At 46.4% G+C, this 21957-nt stretch overlaps 1 long non-coding RNA gene across 1 annotated transcript in view; it reads right to left on the reverse strand.

The window, feature by feature from the left end:
* LOC123377556 overlaps positions 1-21957 on the reverse strand; it is a 69090-nt gene that overhangs the window by 26424 nt on the left and 20709 nt on the right. The gene's annotated exons all lie outside the window — the stretch shown is intronic.

Consider the following 21957-nt stretch of genomic DNA (forward strand, 5'->3'; position numbering starts at 1 on the left):
TTTGCACCCTAGGGGATGCACCGATGTATTGTGCCTCCCTTGTAGCCAGTTCCATGGAGACAGCAATATCAACAGCCTTCTGTAATGTAAGCTGAGCCTCTGTCAGTAGGCGCTTCCGTATAGCTTCACTGCAGAGGCCACACACTAACCTGTCACGCAGGGCATCATTTAACATCTCTTTAAATTCACAGTGTTCTGCTAGCTTTTTTAAAATGGCTACAAATTGTACACCTGTTTCATCTTCCTTTTGGTCTCTTTTGTGGAACCTATATCTTTCAACAATTACCAGTGGTTTTCGGGAAAAATGGGACCCCAGGATTTCCACAATGTCACTGTAAGATTTAGTCTCAGGCTTAACAGGGTGTAGTAAGCTGTGTAGCAGAGAGTAGGTTTTAGCCCCTACAACAGTTAAGAATATTGGCACCTTCTTCGCTTCTGTAATGTCATTTGCAATACCAAAAAGCTCAAAACGCTCAGTATACACATGCCACTGCTCTATATTCTCATCAAAAGGCTCCAGGGGCCTGGTCAGAGTAGCCATGATTTTTAGTTTCACTTTCACAGTCAGTGCAAACAAGCAGCTTTTTTTCTTTGTTTGGTCTTTACCTTGACTTCTACTTCCTTCTGTTACTGGAGCAGCACCAGGATCCCATCCTCGTCGCCAGTGTTATGTCCTAGGGGCAGCCGGTGTAGGAAGCAATCACTTGAGGCCAGAGAGCAGACAGCTAACCAAAACCTCCATTTTATTTACAGAAACAGAGAGCTCACTCAGCCGGTTGAAACCGGCTGAGCTACCCCTTAATAGTCTAACTCAGTTGCCATAGTAACAAAACCCATGACAACCAAATACACAACACTTCAAAGGTTTGATCTATAGCCCACTGAAGTCAATAAGACAACTTCCATTGACTTGGTGAGCTTTCAGTGACATTACAAGGGACTAAGGATCTCAGAGGTTATTTTTGCTATCTTTCTGTCCTTCACTGCAACTATTTCTTTACCAAGTTGTCCAACAAAGCCCACTTCTTTGTGCCCCTAAAAGAGACTGAAAAATTACTTTATCAAAGCTTTACTGATTTCCAAATTACATGTGATCTTGTAGTGTATAGGAATTGAGTTGTATCTCTTTAAGTAGCTGGTAAACACTAGTGGTGCTCGCCATTTTCTGTGCTTTAGGAATCAGCCATAGCAGCATTGTATATGCATAACAGGGCATTTCATGTTGTGTACAGCTCTATGCCTGTGGTTCCTTCATGTTATGTTTTCTGTGTAAAAAGCAAAAGACAAATAAATCTGTTTACACCAAATTGTCAAAAATGTATTATGGTAGCACAGCTATCCGCAAGGGAGAGTGAAGCATTGAGGGTAAAGAAATTCTGCAGTAATTTTAGACTTGCACCAGATAGATCTTAACAATGTGATTTCCTTTGATTTCTGGAAGGGCTTTGAGGAATGAGGTATTTTACTCACATTGTAAGCTCTTTGGAGCAGGGACCATCCTTTTGGCTACATCTACGATATACACCACTAGCTACATGTCAGTGAAAGGGTCTGGCAGAAGGGAGGCAGCAAAAGAATACTTCATCAGCTCCCCCCTACCAGAGCCTTTCACTGCAGCTAGGGAAGGCTCCAGCAACAGGGAGCTGGCAGAGCCTTTTCCCACTGCCAGAGTCTTTCCCTGAGGTGAGGAAAAGCACTGGCAAGGGGGAAGCAATGGGAAGAGACTGAGCCTTTCTCAACTGCCTCCCCCTTGCCACAGCCTTTGCACATATGTACCTGAGGTCAGACTTTGGGGTTATGGGTCTGACCCAAACTAACAAATGTAGCCAGCTCAAAGCTAGGAGGACATTCCATATTTCATTTGTTTACTACTTAGTGGGTCAAGTTCTGATCTTGCTTTCACCTGTAAATGATTATCTATTATTTTCATTGCAGTCACTCCTGAAGGCCCTAGACAGGGCAGGGTCCCTCTATGTATGGGGTCCTACCAAGACTCAGGAGGAAAATAAAAGCAATTCAGTGGAACTACTCTCCAAATTTACTCCTGTGCACCAGAGAACAGAATTTGCCCAGGTCTTGGGAGCCTGTGGTAGAGAAAGCAAGTTTCATTTTAAAACCCAGAAACTCACCACTGATTGTGTGGTACAATGCAATTTGTATTCTGTGGCTAAAGACGTTGCAGCATATGCTTGCATCAGCTCCAAAGTGCATATCCATACAGGTCAGAACTGTTGGCAGATAGACATTTACATTACAGAAAATGTGGTCTGCAGAAAAGCATATATCAACGGAAATTGTGGTATATGGAAGATCCTGTTTCCAGATAGGGTCTATGTTTCCAAGCCTTAATCTCAAAATTGATTGTGTGGCCAAAGGTGGCACTAGCTGCCAGGTCATGCAAAAGAAACGTTACAGTTTATGAAGCAGTTCTGAAAACATAGCTCAGTAAGCTATCACACATTAATGCAGCACTACACCCTTGCTCCCCACCAATGCTGACTACAAACAATTCAAGTGTGGTGCACATGCCATCCCCAGCCAGTACTATCCCACAGCATCACTACAGACCCAGGGTATAGCCACAATGCAACCAATGAATAATATTGCAACAACTGCCCTTAGCAAATTAAAGGAAGCAGTATCAATACATGCTCAAATACTCTTACATGGTGCACTCCATATATGATGGACAGGAACACAATACAAGCCATATTATATCTGGCTATATTAGCTACTTAAATGACTCTCATTCCTGTAGTGTCTTAGCACCTCACAATCTTTAATGTATTTATCCTTACAACATCCCTGTGACGTAGGAAACAGCTATTATCCCCATTTTACAGATGGGGAACTGAGGTACAAGGGACTAAATGACAAGGTCACATAAGAAGTCTGTGTTAGATCAAGGACTAGAATCCAGGTCTTTGGCTTGCACAGCAGATAGAATCAGTAGACCTTCGTAGGACCTAATGCCCACAGTTAGCAATTCTGTACATGCATTTACAGAAGCGCTCAGGAATTACCAAGCAGAAGGGCTTCACAGCTGAACTAGCTTTCAGTACAAATCACTGTTCCAAACTCCACAAAGGCAAGATCAACACAGCCTGTGGACGTGAACTACAGAGGCTGAGAGCAGCATCTTACTGGCCAGAATTGTCATGCCTGTCAGGTTTCTGTGCTTTGGACTCACCATAGGTTATGACTGCAAACTTTGAGTGCAGGTGGCAGCATTTATTTGGAGATCTGTATGTGTGCACCTGAGCAGGGCTTTCTAATCCTGTTTCTTTTCTCCATTGCTTTTGAGATATTGCTATTTTGTGCATGCCTTTTTGCAGATACACTTACAGTACTTGTATTAAATGTTGTATTTTTACGCGTGTTCGTTCAAATGATTTGCTCAATGAGGAGTCAGACAGACCTTTCAGCTCAGTCTTGGAGATCGTTTCATCACTCAAAAGCAGAATATGCTCTTTCCTTTCTGAGCTGAAGATAGTACAGCTAGGTTCTTATACAGCTGTCACCACTGTAGTATCTGAACACCTTGCCTAAGTGATGGCACCGTAAAACATTCTTTACAATTGGACTTAGGCCAAGATTTTCAAAACTGACTAGTGACTTTGGGTACCCATTTTTGAATACCTTAAAGGGCCTGATTTGCAGGGTTTGGGAGCTCAGCCTCTTCAAGGGGTCTCAAGTTGGTCACCCAAAAACAGAGACACCCAAAATCACCAGTCACTTTAAAAAAAAAATTTTTTCTATGGTCTGTGTTTCATTTAGGAGCTTCCTGGGGAGAATCAACAAAGAGAGAGAGAACTAGATGAGAGGAAAGAGAGAGACAAGGAATAGAAAAACTAGAGACCTGGCAACCATGCCTGAAGTTGGCACGGGAGTTTAACGAGGGCGATGCCCAGCCAGCCACCCCTCATACATGAAGGTCCTCAACAACAACAAACAGCAATCAGATGTGCCTTGATTTGTTATTTATCTTGACATCAGAGAGAAAGATGAGCTAAGCAAGCACAAGATTAATTAATATCAATCAGGCAATGTTATGACACCCTTCATCAAAGGAGCCACAGCTCTATTCACAGATTCACAGCTGAAGAGAGTCGGGTAAGTGAGGCTTTAAACCTTTGCAGTCCTTAGATGCCCAGAGCAGCTGCGGTGCTATTAGGTTGCTGATGTAACTTAGAGGAGCCACAGGGCTATGCTAAATTACATCAGCATATTACAGCCCCCATTTGGACTCTGGGAGCAGCCAGGGATTGCTGGAGCGCAGGCTGCTCCAGCCGCAACCTCTCTGTACTTTAGCCTGCCCCCTCCGCCATCGGACATGCTCAGGTGCTCATCTAGAGAAGCGTTTGGCCCCTTTGAACTGATCTGAACACGGGTCAGGATCCAACTTAGAGTTTTCAAAAATGAATATTTATAAAAGTCCTCTGAGATTCTTGTCTCTTAGGAACATGAGGTTATTGAGCAAAGAGTGGTATTTGCACAGAACTAAAGCACTTCCAGCATTTCTAACTTTGCCTGAACTCAGTCCTAAAACTCATAGCGCCTGCATAGACTAAAGAGTGACATATTATGGATTTTTCAGTGTACTGCATAGACAATAATAGTTGTCAATGTAGGAACTATACATTTCTGCTGTTATACAGCTTCAGTTTCAAATGTTTTAGTTTATACTTCCACATCCCAAGGTTTACGAAAAGTATCTAAAAACAAATAGAATTCTTTAGTAGCTTTTTCCACTGGTAAAGCGCTTTAACTAAATCTGAATACTCAGTAAGATGTATCTCACTGCCAGAAGACTGCAAAAGGTCTTCTCTGAATACAGCAACCTTCAAATGTCTGTGCAATGTTTAAACTGTCTTTAATTTAGGAGCTGGACTAAACTAATTATCATGAACATCAAAAGGTTTCCAGAAATATATTCATTAAACACTTTCTTTTCCTAGGCTTTTAAAACAACTCCTGGCTTCATTAGCATAAGTTTGCTCTTTAATTGGGTGCTAATGATGGTGCTTTTTCACAGGATTTTCACTGCAGGTACCTTGGGGCAAGTAAACATATAAATAGATTCGGCAAGCTCTGGGGCTAGATTCTCCAGTTAACTGAATCATTACATTAAAAAGATACACAATTACAATGCTGGGCACTGCCTTAAATCAACTTCAGTGCTTTGCATTTCAAAATAAATCATAATATGATCAAAGCCTTTGATAAATGTCCACTCATTAAAAAGCAGAAACATCAGTGGCTTTCCTACAACTTATTTGGGTTGACCTCTAAACTGCCATCTTCTGAATTTCACAGTGATGCATTATTTATTTGTAACAGCGTCCAGCTTTCATTATTTTTATTTTGCATTGAATTCTGAACAGAGCAACTCCTCGACTGGGCAAACCCCTCTCAAGTGACGAAGGTCTAGAAACAGGTGGCCTCCCACCAAGGTTCCTAGTACACCCCTCTCCCTGTCATTGACAACCAGTTTTTATTGATGTCTTGAGTGGTCACATAAGACATATTTCATTGTATTTTATTTTGTGGCAGAGGATTCCATGAAGATGAGACCGCTTTCCTCTTCCTCCTCGGGGTTGAGGAGAAGAGGCTTTCTCTCATCCTTTCATTCTGGGAACGGCGGAGGTAGGGAGGAGTGGAGACTATCACTGCAGACATTCGAAATGGGGGGGTCCAGTGATGGAGCACCATAAGCCCTAGTTCAACCTCATCTTAGGTCAACAGGCCATCAAGGTATTACTCTTCTAACAAAGCCACAATGACCCTCTGTCACCAGATATCTTCTGCTAGAGGATACCCTTATTTATGAACTGAAACTACAACAACTTCTTCATTCAGAGTCTGGGCAAAATCAATTAAAATATAAATAGATTTTATGCACTGATCTTAGTAGAAAGAGCTCATTTTTAGCTGGGGGAAACAAAACAAAACACACGACAACCTTAGAAAGTAACAAAAAGCCGAAATTTCCCACAAAATGAACATTTTCAATTAGAAACTATTGAATCATTTAATTTTGATAATACCAAATCATATAATTTAGCTAATCCTGAATCATTACAAAATAAAATATTTAATATATATTACACATATATTAATAAATATTAAAATGTGTTTGATATAAAAATCAAAATAAAAGAGAAATCAAAATGATAAAGTTGAAACAATTATTTTTTCCTTATCAAATTAAATGCTTCAACATTTTAAAAATGCAATGAGAAAGTCAAAATGATTTGTTACCATATTTTTGATTGTGAAAAGTTGTATGTTTCATCAACAGTTGCACATTATAGTTCATATTTATGTACATTAACTTATCCTCATGACATGGGCCAAATCTCATAATTTTATTGTTAGTCTCATGATAATTGGGGTCTATATTAAAACCCCAGCTGAAGACATGGTATGAATACATGAGAATTTTTTTAAAGTAAGTTTATGGCTGCAAAGAAAAATGATAATCTGACCCTAGTGTATTCTAAAGGCTCAAAAAAACCAAGAAAACAAACAAATATATGGAGATATGCCTATCTTATAGAACTGGAAGGGACTCTGAAAGGTCATTGAGTCCAGCCCCCTGCCTTCACTAGCAGGACCAAGTACTGATTTTGCCCCAGATCCCTAAGTGGCCCCCTCAAGGACTGAACTCACAACCACTGAGCTATCCCTCACCCCACAACCACCAAAAATAACCCACTGTACCTTGTACCTCAGGTGTAACACTGACAACTGTCAAGAAGCATTTCTGATAAGGATAGGATTTTTTTTGAGAGTCTATTAGGGCCTTCTTTTTAAAACTTGAAATAAATGTCATGCTCATGACAGATGCCAGGTAATGGGAATGGTCTCCCCAGAAAGCTGGTACAGCCTGGGCAATGGCAGTGTGAGCTTCCCAATCCATGTGTCCCAGCCCTAGTCTGGAGTGATAACCCTTTGAGTGAGGAGGTCATTCAGTTTCCAGAGTCAGTTCTGTCATTGGCCTCTGCAAGTGATGTGGACGTCAAATAAGAACAGGATCTAGCATCCAGGTCATTTCACCAAGAAAACGGAACAGTCACTGCCAACAGGAGCTGGATTTGAGCACAGAAACTGGCAACCAAAAAGTGAAAGTTGCAGGCCAATTTTCAAAAACAGGTGCCAAAAATAAGGCTCCCAACTCCACATTTAGGCACTTAAATAAATGACCCAATTTTCAAAAGTGACACACACTTTTTTTTTTCAGCAGACCGCTTGAAAATTGCTGAGGGTCTTGGTGGACCACATAATGATCTTTCCAAATGTTGTTTGTACTGTTAGCTAACTATTGTAAAGTGCTTTGGATAAAAGCGCTATATAAAAAAAACTTAATAATAATTAATGGTTTTTGTTCTACAAATAAAAGCACACAACTCCTATTTTAATATCAGTAGTCTTACCTTTCTAATGTGATGGATGTGCCCACTCTCCCCTGCCACAGCAGCCCCCAAGCTGGGGCTGGGAAGAAGGGGGGTCTCTCCCCCATCATAGCAGCCCCCAAGCTGGGGTTGGGAAGGAAGGCCGTCTCTCCCTGGCAGCTGCTGCCCTGGAGCTGGGGAAAGTTGCTATTTTCTCTGGCCAGCGCAGCCCTCCACATCCCAAATTCCCCCAACCCCTCTTCTCACACCCACTTCTTCCTTCCACCTACCCCCTGTTCCCCCCAAGGCCACCACCTCACCTTACATGTGCATCTTCTCCAGGGTCCAGGCACCTAATTAGTGGAGTCACGCCTGCACAGTTCCACTAATTAGATGGGTGGCCCTTCATTCTCATAGGCACACAGCTTAGAGGGAACTATTCATGGACCACCTGAATGGAGCTCGCAGACCACAGTTTGAGAACCTCTGATCTAGGCTATATTTCCCTAATTTGCTTATGAGAAGGTCTTGCGAGACAGTATCAAAAGCATGACAAAAATAGAGATGTACAACATCTACCGTTTCCCCCCTATCCACAAGGCTTGTTACCCTGTCAAAGAAGAATATTAGAGTGGTTTGGCATGATTTGTTCTTGACAAATACATGCTGACTATTACATATGGCCTTTTTATCTTCTAGATGCTTACAACTTGATTGTTTGATTATTTGTGCTATTGTCCTTTCAGGTACCGAAGTTAAGCTGACTGGTCTATAAATTCTTGGGTTGTCCTTATTCCCCTTTGTATGGATAGGTACTATATTTGCCCTTTTCCAGTCCTCTGGGATCTTTCCCATTTCTTAAGAATAAACACTAATGGCTCAGTGATCTCCTCAGCCAGTTCCTTAAGTATTCTAGAAAGTATTTCATCAGGCCCCACCGACTGGAAGATGTCTAACTTGTCTAATATCAGAGGGGTAGCCGTGCTAGTCTGGTTTTGTAGAAGCAGCAAAGAACCCTGTGGCACCTTATAGACAGGGGTGGCGAGTTATATGGGCCCGTGGGGCCCAGGCCCCACCAATGTTTGGGCCCCAGGCCCTGTGCTGGGGGTCCTCGCATTGCAACACCCGGCGCTCTCACTCACCGCAGCGGCAGCTCCTGGGAGGGGCCTCAGGAGCGACTGGACTCCCAGCCCATTGGCTGGGAACCCCAGCCAATGGGAGCTGCCGGGGGCGGTGCCGGAGCTGCCTGGCCGCGCCTCCACAGCAGGGAGGGGGAGCGAGCCACAGGCAGCGGCTGAGCCCTGGGCATTGTGAGCAGCAGACAGACACAGACGGTGAGCTGTGGGCAGCCAGACACACACACACAGCCGGGGAGGGGGGGTTGGTGGGGACAAACACACACAGCCAGGGGGTTGTGGGACAGACACACACAGGGGGAGAGGGGACGGACAGACAGACAGACAGACAGCCTGTGAGCTGTGGGGGCAGCCAGACACACACACAGCTGGGGAGGGGGGGTTGGTGGGGACAAACACACACAGCCAGGGGGTTGTGGGACAGACACACACGGGGGGGGGGGGGACAGACAGACACAGCCTGTGAGCTGTGGGGGCAGCCAGACATACACACACAGCCGGGGGGGGGGGTTGGTGGGGACAAACACACACAGCTTGGGGGTTGTGGGACAGACACACACAGCGGGGGGCAGACAGACAGACAGACACAGCCGGGGGTTGTGGGACAGACAGACACAAGGACACAGCCAGGGGGTTGTGGGACAGACACACACAGCGGGGGGGAAGGGGGACAGACACACACAGCTGGGGGTGGTGGGGGCAGCCAGACACACACAGCCGGGGGTTGTGGGACAGACCGACACAAGGACACAGCCAGGGGGTTGTGGGACAGACAGATGGACACAGCCGGGGGAGTTGTGGGGACAGACAGATGGAGCCGTGGGTGGGGAAAGGAGCAGCAATGGGCACCCCGGGGCTGGTATAAAATACACAGGATGGGGAGGGGCTTCCTGAGGGGACTATAGCAACACCCCCCGCAGAGCAGACCCAGGTTGCAGCTGGCTCCGCCCATCACAGCCCCCTGCCCCACAGAGACCCACACAACCCTCTGCCCCCTCGAGAGACTCCCAATGACCCCTGTGCCCCGGTCACTCCTCTCCAAAGAGCCCTCCCCTTTGTGCCAGCCCACTCCCCTCCCCCACTGCCTCCCCTCCTCCAAAGCTCCCTACAATCTCCCCCTTTGCCTTCCGCCCCCCAGCCCAGCCCATTCCATTGGCCGGGAGGCTCCCAGTCTAGTAGCTAGCAGGGCCCATGGGAGCTGCACCTGAGGCAGGGTGCCTGCCTGCAGATGCAGACCTGCCTGGCTGTGCCTCCACAGCACAGGGAGGGGGAGCCACAGGTGAGCAAGCCCTGGTCATCATCATCATCACAGGCCCAGTAATTCTCTGGATATTTAATTTCACTGAGGCAAAATGTGTGCAATTTTATGGGTTGAATGATTGAATGACATAATACCCACCTGCCTGCATTGTCCGTCACTAAGTCCAGTAATTTTGTCAAGTGTTTGTTGCACAACATGGTGGTGCCTACCCCTACCTTGTGCTTCAGGGGGTGATGGGGTCAGGGCAGCCTGTTATAGAACTACCTGATTAGTAATTGGATATGTTGGCTAGCATCTTTTTTAGTAATTGGATATGTTTGCTCCCCCTGATGTTAGAACCTGGCTACACCACTGGGGAGGGGAGCTTCCTAGACCTGTGCAGCTGGGGCTTAGGTGAATTTTGTGATACTGTGCCCCTTCCCAGCTACCACCCTGCAGTCCCCACTCCTGCACCATGCTGGGCAAGGGGCAGCCCCATCCCCAGTGAGGCTATGGTGAGGGGTGGCAGCAGGGGAGGCCATACGTGATGGCAACCTCCCCCCTCGGTACCCACCATAAGGGAGCCGAGTGGGCTTTCTGGACCTGAGAGGGACCCTAGGAGCATGTGCAGTGAACTGTGGGGGAGAGGAGGGGTCCCTCCCCTGGAGCTTGCTGCTGCCAGGGAGGGTGGAGGGGAGTCCTCTTTGGCCCTAGCCCTGGGGCAGCCTGTCTGCACCCCACGTTCCTTATCCCCAGCCCTGCCCCAGAGTCCTCACCTGACCGGAAAAACACGCAACTTAAATTTGGTGGTCAGTTTAGAGTATCATAGAATATCAGGGTTGGAAGGGGCCTCAGGAGGTCATAAGGTCCAACCTCATGCTCAAAGCAGGACCAATTCCCAACTAAATCATCCCAGCCAGGGCTTTGTCAAGCCGGGCCTTAAAAACCTCTAAGGAAGGAGATTCCACCACCTCCCTAGGTAACCCATTCCAGTGTTTCACCACCCTCCTAGTGAAAAAGTTTCTCTTAATATCCAACCTAAACCTCCCCCACTGCAACTTGAGATCATTACTCCTTGTTCTGTCTTCTGCTACCACTGAGAACAGTCTAGATCCATCCTCTTTGTAACCCCCTATCAGGTAGTTGAAAGCAGCTATCAAATCCTCCCTTATTCTTCTCTTCTGCAGACTAAACCATCCCAGTTCCCTCAGCCTCTCCTCAGAAGTCATGTGCTCCAGCCCCCTACTCATTTTTGTTGCCCTCCACTGGATTTTCCAATTTTTCCACATCCTTCTTGCAATGTGGGGCCCAAAACTGCACGTAGTACTCTAGATGAGGCCTCACCAATGTTGAATAGAGGAGAATGATCATGTCCCTCGATCTGCTGGCAATGCCCCTACTTTTACAGCCCAAAATGATGTTAGCCTTCTTGACAAAGGCCAGAGGAGGGAGTGTTAGTGCCTGTGTGGACTTCTCAGAAGTGCATGGGGTGGAAGGAGATGCTGGGATGCTCTGGAACCACTCCTTCAAAGCCAGTCAGGACTCTGGGGGAGCCTCCTCTCTGAGCAGACTGTCTCCAGGGCAAGAAGCTTACACCTTCCTGGGTCTGACCTCAGAGCATTCAGCATGCCGTTCCACACCATGCACTTTCCGCAGTGAGTCCGCCCAGGCGGGGTCCTGGGGCAGCCAGAGGTCCCTGCACCCCAACTCGGCAGTCAGATGTGACTCTCAGCCAGACTGTAAAACAGAAGGTTTATTAGATGATGGGAACACAGTTTAAACAGAGCTTGTTGGTACAGAAAACAGAACCCCTCGGTCAGGTCCATCTTGCGGGGTGGGGAGCCCAGAACCAAGTTCTGAGTCTCTCCCCATTTCCCCAGCCAGCTCCAAACTGACACTCCCTCCTCTGGCCTCTGTCTCTCTTCCGGACAAGGAGGCCACCTGATCTCTTTGTCCCCAACACCTTCAGTTGGCATCTTGCAGGGGAAACTGAGGCACCCACACAGTATTCAGAGAAAATATTAAGAACATTCCCACTTCATCACAACAGGTACAACAAAATATAATACTGTATATTGAAGTAGGCAAGTGCTGCTTCTGACTTTCCACTTTTAATTGACCCTTGTAATCTTGTGGCGCTGACACGTTGTAGCTTCATTTTATATCGGCTTACAGGGCGGGAGCGGGGGGGCACCACCATTTTGGGCCCCACCAAAAATTATACAAACCTGCCGCCTATGCTTATAGACTAACAGACGTTTTGCAGCATGAGCTTTCGTGGGTGAATACCCACTTCTTCGGATGCAAGCAGTGTCTAAGTAATTCTTAACTTATTCTTTCCCTATTTTAACCTCAGAGCCAACCTCATGTACACTGATGTTCACTATGCAAGTTGTCCGATCATTGCTAACCTTTTTGGTGAAAACTGAAACAAAAAGGGCATTTAACACTTCAATAAATGCTGATTTTCTGTTATTGTCTTCCCCCCATCATTGAGTAATGGGTCTACTTAGTCCTTGGTCTTCCTCTTGCTTCTAACATATTTGTAAAGGGTAACAAGAAAACACTTTATGTCCCTATAAAGTTTAATCTAATTTTGTTCCTTGGTCTTTCTAATTTCATCTCTACATGCTTGTGTTATATATAGTCATCCTTTGTCATTTGACCTGACTTTTTTTTGAGTTTCAGTTCATTGATGATCGCCTGGTTAAGCCAGAGTGATCTCTTACCTTACTTCCTATCTTTCCTATGCATCGTGATAGTTTTCTCTTGTGTACTTGATAATGTCTCTTTAAAAATTGCCAATTCTCTTGAACTCTTTTTTCCCATAGACTTACTTCTCACAGGATCTTGTCTACCAGTCCTCTGCCAGTCTTGGCCTTTGTATCTTATTACCAGTCTGCTGAGCCACTCAGTTCTCTCTCAGGGTGCATATTTTTTATTATGCGTTGTACAGCAATTTCTATTTACAAAATTAACATCACGTTGTGAGACAAGGGAGCTGCAGTCTGTAAAGGATTAACAGGTCCCAGCTTGTCACATGGCTGTGCAGGGGTGGAATATAGAAAGAAGAGGAAGGTGGGTCAAAGGGGAACTCAACTTGTCCCTCCCTCCTGGCTGAGTTCATAAGGGAAAGCCTGCAGGAATTATTGACCAACATTTTTCATTTGATTTGCCTTTTGTTTTAAGAACAAAAAGACAAGCCCTGAGGAAACGGCCTTAAAAGACTAATGCCTGAAGCTTTACTTGCCTTTCCTACCGACTGAAACCACCCACCAGTTTACATCTTACATTTAGAGAAAACAGTTGGGGGTCACTTTTTGCTATCAGTGTAATAAGAAGCTTTAACTGAATACCTGGCTGTGCTTTTCTAAAATAAAATATCAGCAGGCTAACTGATGTTACAGGATTCGGCTTGGCAGGATTCGATTTAAATCAATAGATGTTGGATATCAATTGATTTAATCTGACACGCTGAAACCGACGAAAACTATCGAAGGGTAACACTTGGTCAGAGTGCTGCCTTCCCACCTCATGCCTGAAGGGACTGAGTGTCCCTGGCCCTGCGGCAGCGCAGGGAGCCCTCTGCAGCCCTGCTGGCATGGCCCCGCTCCCTCACTCCCATGGTGGCAGAGCTGCAGAGGGATCCCTGCATGGCCACAGGGTCTGCGGCCATGATCCCTGCAGGCCCAGTGTGCAGGGAAGGCTGCAGTCCTGGCCTTGTGGAGCAGAGACCACCCCAGCCAGGGCGATGAAGAGGAGTCCTCCTCCTCAGTAGGGTTGCCAGGTGTCTGGTTTTCGAATGTGCTTACCTCAGGCAGCTCCTGGGAAGCTGCAGGCATCTCCCTCCAGCTTCTAGGTGAGAGGATGTCTACGGAGGCTCTGCACGCTGCCCCTGCCCCCAGCACCAGCTCAACAGCTCCCATTGGCCAGGACCTGCGGCCAATAGGAGCTGAGGGGGCAGAACATACATGTACGGGCAGTGCGCAGAGCCACATGGTCACGTCTCTGCCTAGAAGCCGGAGGGAGATGCCTGCAGCTTCCCAGGAGCTGCCTGAGGTAAGCACCACCCAGAGTCTGCACCCTGAACCCCCACCCTGAACCCCCTCCCATTCCCCAACCCCTTGCCCCTGCCCTGATCCCCCTCTTGCACTCTGAACCCCTTAGCCCCAGCATGGATCCCCCTCCTGCATGCCAAACCCTAGCCCCATCCCAGAGCCCACACCCCCAGCCCAGAGCCTGTACCCTCTCCCACACCCTTTCCCCAGCCTGGAGCTCTCTCCTGCACCCCAAACCCTCATCTCTGGTCCTACCCCAGAGCCAACACCCTCGGCCAGAGCCCTCAGTCCCTCTCACGCCCCAACCCCCTGCCCAAGCCCGGTGAAAATGAGCGACTGAGCGAGGGTTGGGGAGAGCGAGTGACAGAGGGAGGAGGTGGAGTGAGTGGGGGGCATGGCCTTGGAGAAGGGGCGGGACAGCAGGGGGGAAAGTGTGTTCAGTTTTCTGCAAATCGAAACTTGACAACCCTACTCCTCAGTGCTGGGGGAGATACCCTGCTGCTGAATGACTCCTGCTTAGGGATGAAGCCACTCAGCAGTGGGGTGGCCTCCCCCATGGTCCTTGCAGTCCTGGCCAGGAGTTTCTGATCCACCAGGCTAGGACCACAGCATTCCCCGCATCTTGCGCTTGAGAGTCACCAGCCCTGTGATCATGCAGGGAGCCCTCTGCAGCTCCACTGTCATGGCCCCGCTCACTCATTCATCAGCCAGGAGTGCAGGGGCCACACCTGGGCAGGAATCGTTCAGCAACATCCTGCGGCCCGGGGGGCTCATCCTCCTCCTTGCAGCCTGGCTAGAGGTCTCTGCTCGGCTGGGCCAGGACCACAGCCTCCCTTATACCTTGCAACCCAGTGCCTTGGGCCCCTCAGTCCTGCTGTCTGTGCTGCCATAACACTTAACTCCAGCCCTACCTCCCCTTAACTTCCAGCAACTGTAAAAATAAAAACCGTTGAAAACTGGGCATAAAAAAAATCTTTAAAATGAAAAAAAAAATCAATATTAACTGTCAACATTGGAGAAAAATAAAAATTGAATTCTGCCAAGCCTGTGTAGGATATAACCCATTGTTATTGTGTTGGTTTAGAAAGGCATGCAGGTTTTCCAGACTTTGCTATGAAGATCAGAGTTTGTAATACAACAGAATTTTTACTACTGCAAAAGGTAACAAATGCCATGCTTATGTTTTCAGTACCGGTAGCCATTGTGGGTATTCTATCAGAGATTACCCAAACAGCTTAAAAACGTTCTATTAAAATGATAAGGAAGCCCATGCCTGCTTCAGTAGTTTTTAGTAAAAACAAATCTTTTCTTTTATGGGGTTTTGGTGTATATGATAGTCAATAAAATATTAATACAATGATAATATAGATAGATATATGTATTTACTTCAGTGAAACTGTCACCCTTTAACTGCATACACACACGCAAAAATATAGACATATATAGAGAGCAAGAGAAAGGCACATGGGAGATATAAATAAGAGGTAAAATACAAGAAAGCTGAGGACAACACCCCCCCCCAACACACAGCCACACCCACATGGTAAAAAGAATACACCAAAGCTTGTTTCTTCATGCAGTCAAAATTAGAGGGGAACCCTGCTGAGATGTTTTAAAGAAAGAATCCTGCTGAGATGATTTAAAGAACAAAAGCAATCAGCACAAATAACTGCCTATTGTTTACACTCTTTGGGCCTGATCCAACTCCTATTAAAGTCAATGGATAGATTCCCCATTACTTTAGACAGGAGTTGAATCAGACCTTTAATTTACATCACCATTATGCAAGTGTGTTGTTGTTTACTGGTGTTAAAGATAAAGAAAGAAATGACAATGGGTGGGTTTTTATAGGTTTTAGATTGTATTTTGTTCTAAACTTTACATGTGTGTGGAGGATAAGCTCTATGCTGGCGCTAACTTTCTGACCCAGGCCTTTCTTAGCCAGGTGAGTAGCTATGTGGATGAATGAGAGTAGCTCAATATGTGCCAGTCCAGTTCTAGCCTTAGTCTAGGGCTAATCAATCTGGTTTTGGAAGCTGTTCATTTCAGTCAAAAGTGATACTACTTGTAAATCACAATTAGTCTAAGGGCTTGTCTACACTGATACACAGTCTGGACTAAGGGGGTGTGAATAGCAGTATGCATCGCAGTTCTGCTCTGTAACTCCCCTGTGTGGACACTGGAGGCACGAATTAGAAGGTTCCTAATTTGTATTAACATAATCCTATGAAAACAGGAGGGACAGTGTAGACAACCTTAGATAGTTCAGACAGATATATACAGACTAGAGATGGTCAAAAAAATTCTCAATTTCAATTACATTTTTATTTGAAATTTCAAATTTTGACAAAAGGGGGAAATTTTTTAGAAATATTCAATATTCATTGTTCAACCAGTTCTACCAATGACACATATTATAATTCAGCAGTAATATATTCTTGCAGGCACTTCTTTCAGGAATTTTTTTAGTATAAGCACCCAACATATGCATTTTTTAAAATATTTAGAATTGCAAAAAAAAGTGGATGATGTAAAAAGTTGACAGATTTATTACAGCACTTGGTACAATGACTCAGTAAATCAATCTTTCAAAATTAACTGAAATTTGCTTGGGTAATGAACATTATCGTGTGGATTGAAAATTGTCTAAAACACCAGAAATAAAGGTAAACGATAAGCGGCAAATTGTGGAGTTGTGAGAAAGTATCTGGTGAATGTCACAGCAATTGGAGTTAGGTCCAATCTTACTGAAACATCTCCATTTATAATCTGGAAGTGGAGGGGAAAGACCTCCACATTAATGGGATTTGCAGAAGATATTTCAAATACCAGTGAGGTCAGAAAAATAACACAAAAGTGCATAGATAAGTTAGAAATACAGATCCCAAAGTGAGAGCTTCATCTTGGAAAAATGTAATCTAGTATAGCTGAGTGAGACTATTGTGAATCAAGACAGTTGGGAGGTGGAAACTTGGAAGGAGTAATGCCAGAAGAGATCAAGAAATTATGATGATTTCCCTAGATCTGTGTAGCAGCATCAATTCCCACTGGGATATCGGCACCAATATCCCCAAGACCAGACAGGGAAGATGCCACATAGAGCGGTCAGTCCTCAGCTCTACATCAACCCTCTATATGATCTGTTTTCCACAGAGGAGTTTCCATAGGGTCAGGGAAATATTGCTGGAGAAGCAACACTCTGCTCTTTTGAGTCAACCGCATCGCCCATGTCCACGCCATTTTTGTTCCCTCCTCTCACTGGGATGGAAAATTGATCTGGGTCCATACATTCTCTTCAAAGAGTTTCTGCATTTTGATCCATCCCACCCTTGTTCCTGCCAATTTACCACTCACCTCAAGGGGCGTCACTCCTTTTAGTCTCAAAGTTCCCAACATTCTACATAAATATAATATCTCTTCACTTAGTTTGCTGAAAACTGTTCAATCCATCTGAAAGCAAAGAAGCAAATGGAACCAAGATGCAAGAGAAGTATTTATGCTCGCATGTTAAGCTTTTTCATGTATTTTGTATCCCTCTTTTGGGGCTCTGTCATACTTTCTATCCCAGATTCTGGCCTTGCCCTGTTGAGAGGTACTGATTTTTAGAAGTGTCTGAGATGTGAATTTTTCCACGAACTGGAAATCTCACATTTTGAAATTAGGTTTCATTCCAAGTTGGAAAGAAACCAAAATTTCCCAGAAACAGAACTCCTTAAAAATGCTGTTTCAGAAACACCAACCCATGGTTTTCCAGAAATGACATTTGCCCCCAGGGACCCCGACGGCTGATGAGTAAATTGACACTGCTAATAACAGTGTTGAAACTGAGGAGAATGTCAATTTCACTCAGCAGCTCCCAGGATCGACAGCTCCCCCGGGTTTCCAGATTGCCAGGCCAGTTGGCAGCCCAAGTAGCCAGCTAGGGGTCTATAGGCCGGGGTCGTCTGCATGGCAGAGCTGCTCCAGAGAAGCAGACCCTGAAACTCAGGAACCAGTTCCAGGACTTCCAGGATCCCGGCTCTGCAGCAGGGAGCTTGGTAGTCCTGAGAGCCTTGGCTTGAGCTGGCTAGTTGGGAGATTAGCAGTGGCTAGAGCCAGAATTTCAGGCTCCTAGCTCTCTGGAAGGGAGCCTGGAATCCCTAGCGTGGAACGGCTGCCTCAGAGCCACAGAACCTGGAAGAGTAGGGTCCATGTCCATGGGGTGATCTACACAGCAGGGCTGCTCAGAGCTGCTACAGACTCTGGAAAACCAGAGCCTCCAAGCCTCGGGGCTGTGCGAACAGTGGGGTTGCCCTAGAACCCACCAGGCAAGCTGGCAGGAAACCCTGTAGGTTGATGAAAGTCTGTCAAACCCAACACACTTTTGTGAGAAATTTCAGGTTCGACAAGTGAGCATTTTCCAGTGGAAGGCTGGAAAATTTCTGACCAGCTCTACTGACTCTCCTAAAGAATTCAGTGTTGCTTTTCAGCTCAATTATAGTAAAACTGCATAATTGTGATCAGCCTGAGCATACTAAAATTGCTTAAGCTGAACATAATGCCACCAGATCTGTGAAAGGATTAATGAGTAGATATGGTTTGTTTATAGAATGGATCGCTCGATGATTGCCCTGTTCTGTTCATTCCCTTTGAAGCATCTGGCATTGGCCACTGTCAGAAGACAGCAAAGAATCCTGTGGCACCTTATAGACTAACAGACGTTTTGGAGCATGAGCTTTCGTGGGTGAATACCCACTTCGTCGGATGCAAGTGACTTGCATCCGACGAAGTGGGTATTCACCCACGAAAGCTCATGCTCCAAAACGTCTGTTAGTCTATAAGGTGCCACAGGATTCTTTGCTGCTTTTACAGATCCAGACTAACACGGCTACCCCTCTGACACTTGTCAGAAGACAGAATACTGGTCTGACCCAGTTTGGCTGTTCTTACGATTACAAATAAATAGCAAAAATATAACTCTTTTGGCTATTAAAACTCTGGCAACTGTTTATTTCTATTGGTGTAGGCTGTAAATGATATTTTAAACTTGGAGTATGTCTACAGAGGAGAACACAGGAAGATAAGAACCCCTGGATTTGATTCCTGACTCTGACACTCAGGGGCTGTCTACAATACTATATCAGCTATGTCACTGTAGCACTGCAGTGCAGACACTTACTACATGAATGGAAGGGAGTTTTTCATTGCTGTAGTAAATACATTCCCTTGAGAAGTGGAAGCAAGGTGCACACAGGAATTCTTCCATCAACATAGCTGTATCTTCAGCGTGGGTTAGGTCAACCTAATTACATTGCACAGGGTGTGAAATTTTTTACAGCTCAGCAATGTAGCTAAGTCAACCTAAGTTTTAGATATAGACCAGGCCTTACTCACTGTATGACCTTGTGCAACTACTTAAAAAAGTGCTTCAGTTTACCCATTTTTAAAGTGGCTATATTGAAACTGAATTATCTCCGAGGGGTAAGCCATCAACTCGAACATATTAAATGACACATAGAACACATCTTATCTTAAAACAATTTTAAGACCTCATTACTTAAATCCTCCAGTGCCCCATGGAATCATACGGGCAACTCCTCACCTGGTGTAAATCAGCATAGCTCCACTGGAACCAATGGATCTACACTAGTTTACACCAGCTGAGGATCTGGTCCATAGTGCAGATTATATAAGGAGGAAGGTTGGTCTACTCGGCAGGGCCCTAGCCTGGGATTCAGGAGGACTGGGCTTAATGCCCAGCTCTACCAGAGACTTCCTGTGTGACTTTGGGCTCAGGGTATCTCTACACAGCAAAGAAAAACCTGTGGGTGGCTGCCACAGGGTCCTATAGCCAGGGCTCCAGCCCAAGCCCGAAAGTCTACACAGCAATGAAGCAGCCCCACAGCCTGTGCCCTGAGAGCCCAAGTCAGCTGGCACAAGCCAGCCATGGGTTTTTCTTTGCTGTGTAGACATATCCTTAGGGTGGAATCCACAAGGGGGACTTAGGTGCCTAAATCCAACATTTAAAGCTTCAAAATCCCTGCTCAGTTGGCACCTTGATATCTGCCAGCAGGAATGCACGCAGCCATCTCATTCCTGACCCTGCTAAGCAGCTCAGTGCCTGACTCATGCCTAAGCCCCAGCAGGATTCTCAAGCAAGGCATTCCCACCTATCTCACCAATGGGGCCTGATCTAGTAGACGTACTCAGAGGCAACCTTAGAGCACGTCTATCAGATTGGAACTGGCACTAAACAGGCACTGGTGGTAGCGTCAGGGGCAGATCTATGATTTTTGCCACCCCAAACACGGCAGTCAGGCAGCCTTTGGCGGCGTTTCTGCAGGAAGTCCGCTGGTCACGCGGATTCGGCGGCGTTTCTGCGGGTGATCTGCCAGTCCCACGCCTTCGGCGTACCTGCCACTGAATTACCGCCGAAGCCACGGGACCGGCAGACCTTGGGGGGTGGCGTGCCACCCCCTGCAGCTTGCCGTCCCAGGCATGCGCTTGCTGCGCTGGTGCCTGGAGCCACCCCTGGGTAGTGTCCCCCAATAGCCCCGTGGTTAGAGCACTCACCCAGGATGCAGGAGACCCAGGTTGCCTGATGTGGAGCAGAGACTTGAATTTAGATCTCCTACACCACAGGTGAGTGTCCTAACCACTGGGCTATCGAGTCAATCTCACTTGCTTTTTCTCTCTCAATCAATGACCATAGTAAGTATTGTATAGAAAGTGGAACACCTATCCAACCCAGAATATCCATGGGCCAGTAGCTAGGACACACACCTACAAAGTGGCAGACCTGTGTTTGTAGTCCCCGCTCCACACCAGGCAGAGTGGGGATTTGAACCCAAGTCTCCCACACTTGAACAACTGATCTATTAGGTGGGAGAGGACAAGTACTAACTCCTCCTGCCCCTTGATTTTCTTTGAAAAAGGATTAACCTGACTTTGAAGCCTGACTTCAGGAGAGGGTTCATAGCTGTGGATCCGAAGTGGAGGGAAGCGCCTCCCTCTGGCCCAGAGTTAGGCACTTAACTCCTCTTGAAGGGGAGATACTTAGGCATTTCCTACTGGCTACCTTAGGCAGCTCCCCATTCAGTGTGCTGGCTTCCAGAGTCCTCTTTTGGGGGGGCCTAGCTCTCTTCATACTTTGGATAGGGAGCCTGGGCACCTACTCAGAGCTATGGATTCCACTGGGTGTCAGGACACATGAGTACTGCATCGCTCAGCCCAAGCGGCCCTTGTGACTCTAGCCTTTCATCTCTCTCTGCCCAGCTGTAAAATGGCGCCTTCTGTACCTCACAGGGGTCTTGTGAGGATAAATACATTAAAGAGAGCCTGAGGTGTTCAAGTACTGCAGTAATGGGGGCATTTAAGTACAACAGATAAAACATACGACCGTAGATTGCAGCCTACTCCCTTGTTTGCTTTAAACATATAGAGCTGGTTTGATTTCACACATATGACATCAAAGGGACTACTTCAGTTCGACATGTTAAGCGAGTTTAAAATCTGGCCCTTAGAATTCAAGCACAATGGACAATACTGGAAACTAGAATCCAGCTGCTACAGCTAGGAGGCACACTTTCACTTTGCCCGACCTACCATCATGAGAGCTAGTGCTGTTACTTGGCTGAGCCAAAATTGTAGTAGTGATCAGCGTAGCCTCTGAGAAAGGCTATGATTTAGTCACGGAATCCTTGACTTCCAACAATCTCTCTGACTTCAGCCTGTAGTGCCTGGGGGCAGGGAGCTGCAGGGTATCCCTGCCACCTCTGGCAGCCCCCAGAGCTCCAAGCTGCCGTGGGCGGAGGGGTACCCTACAGCTCCCAGCCACCAGGGGAGGCAGGGCACAGGTACCCTACAGCTCCTGGGCCCCCCCAGGCAGTGGGGGACCCCCAGAGATGCAAATGGCAGGGGTACCCCATGATCCCCAACTGCTGATGGTAGGTCCTAGCCCCTGCATAGTTGCCCTGCTTCAAGCAGTGTGGGTACCCGCAGATCCCCAGTTTGTCACAGATATCTTTAGTAAAAGTGAGGGACAGGTCACAGCTTCCATTAATTTTCCTTTTTTATCCGTGACCTGTCCCTGACTTATCTTAGCCTTACCTATACACACAGCCCAGAAATCAGTTCCACAGCTTCAGCAG

Source organism: Mauremys mutica, chromosome 1 (genome assembly GCF_020497125.1).
Source record: "Mauremys mutica isolate MM-2020 ecotype Southern chromosome 1, ASM2049712v1, whole genome shotgun sequence".
In the NCBI taxonomy this organism is placed as follows: Eukaryota; Metazoa; Chordata; order Testudines; family Geoemydidae; genus Mauremys; species Mauremys mutica.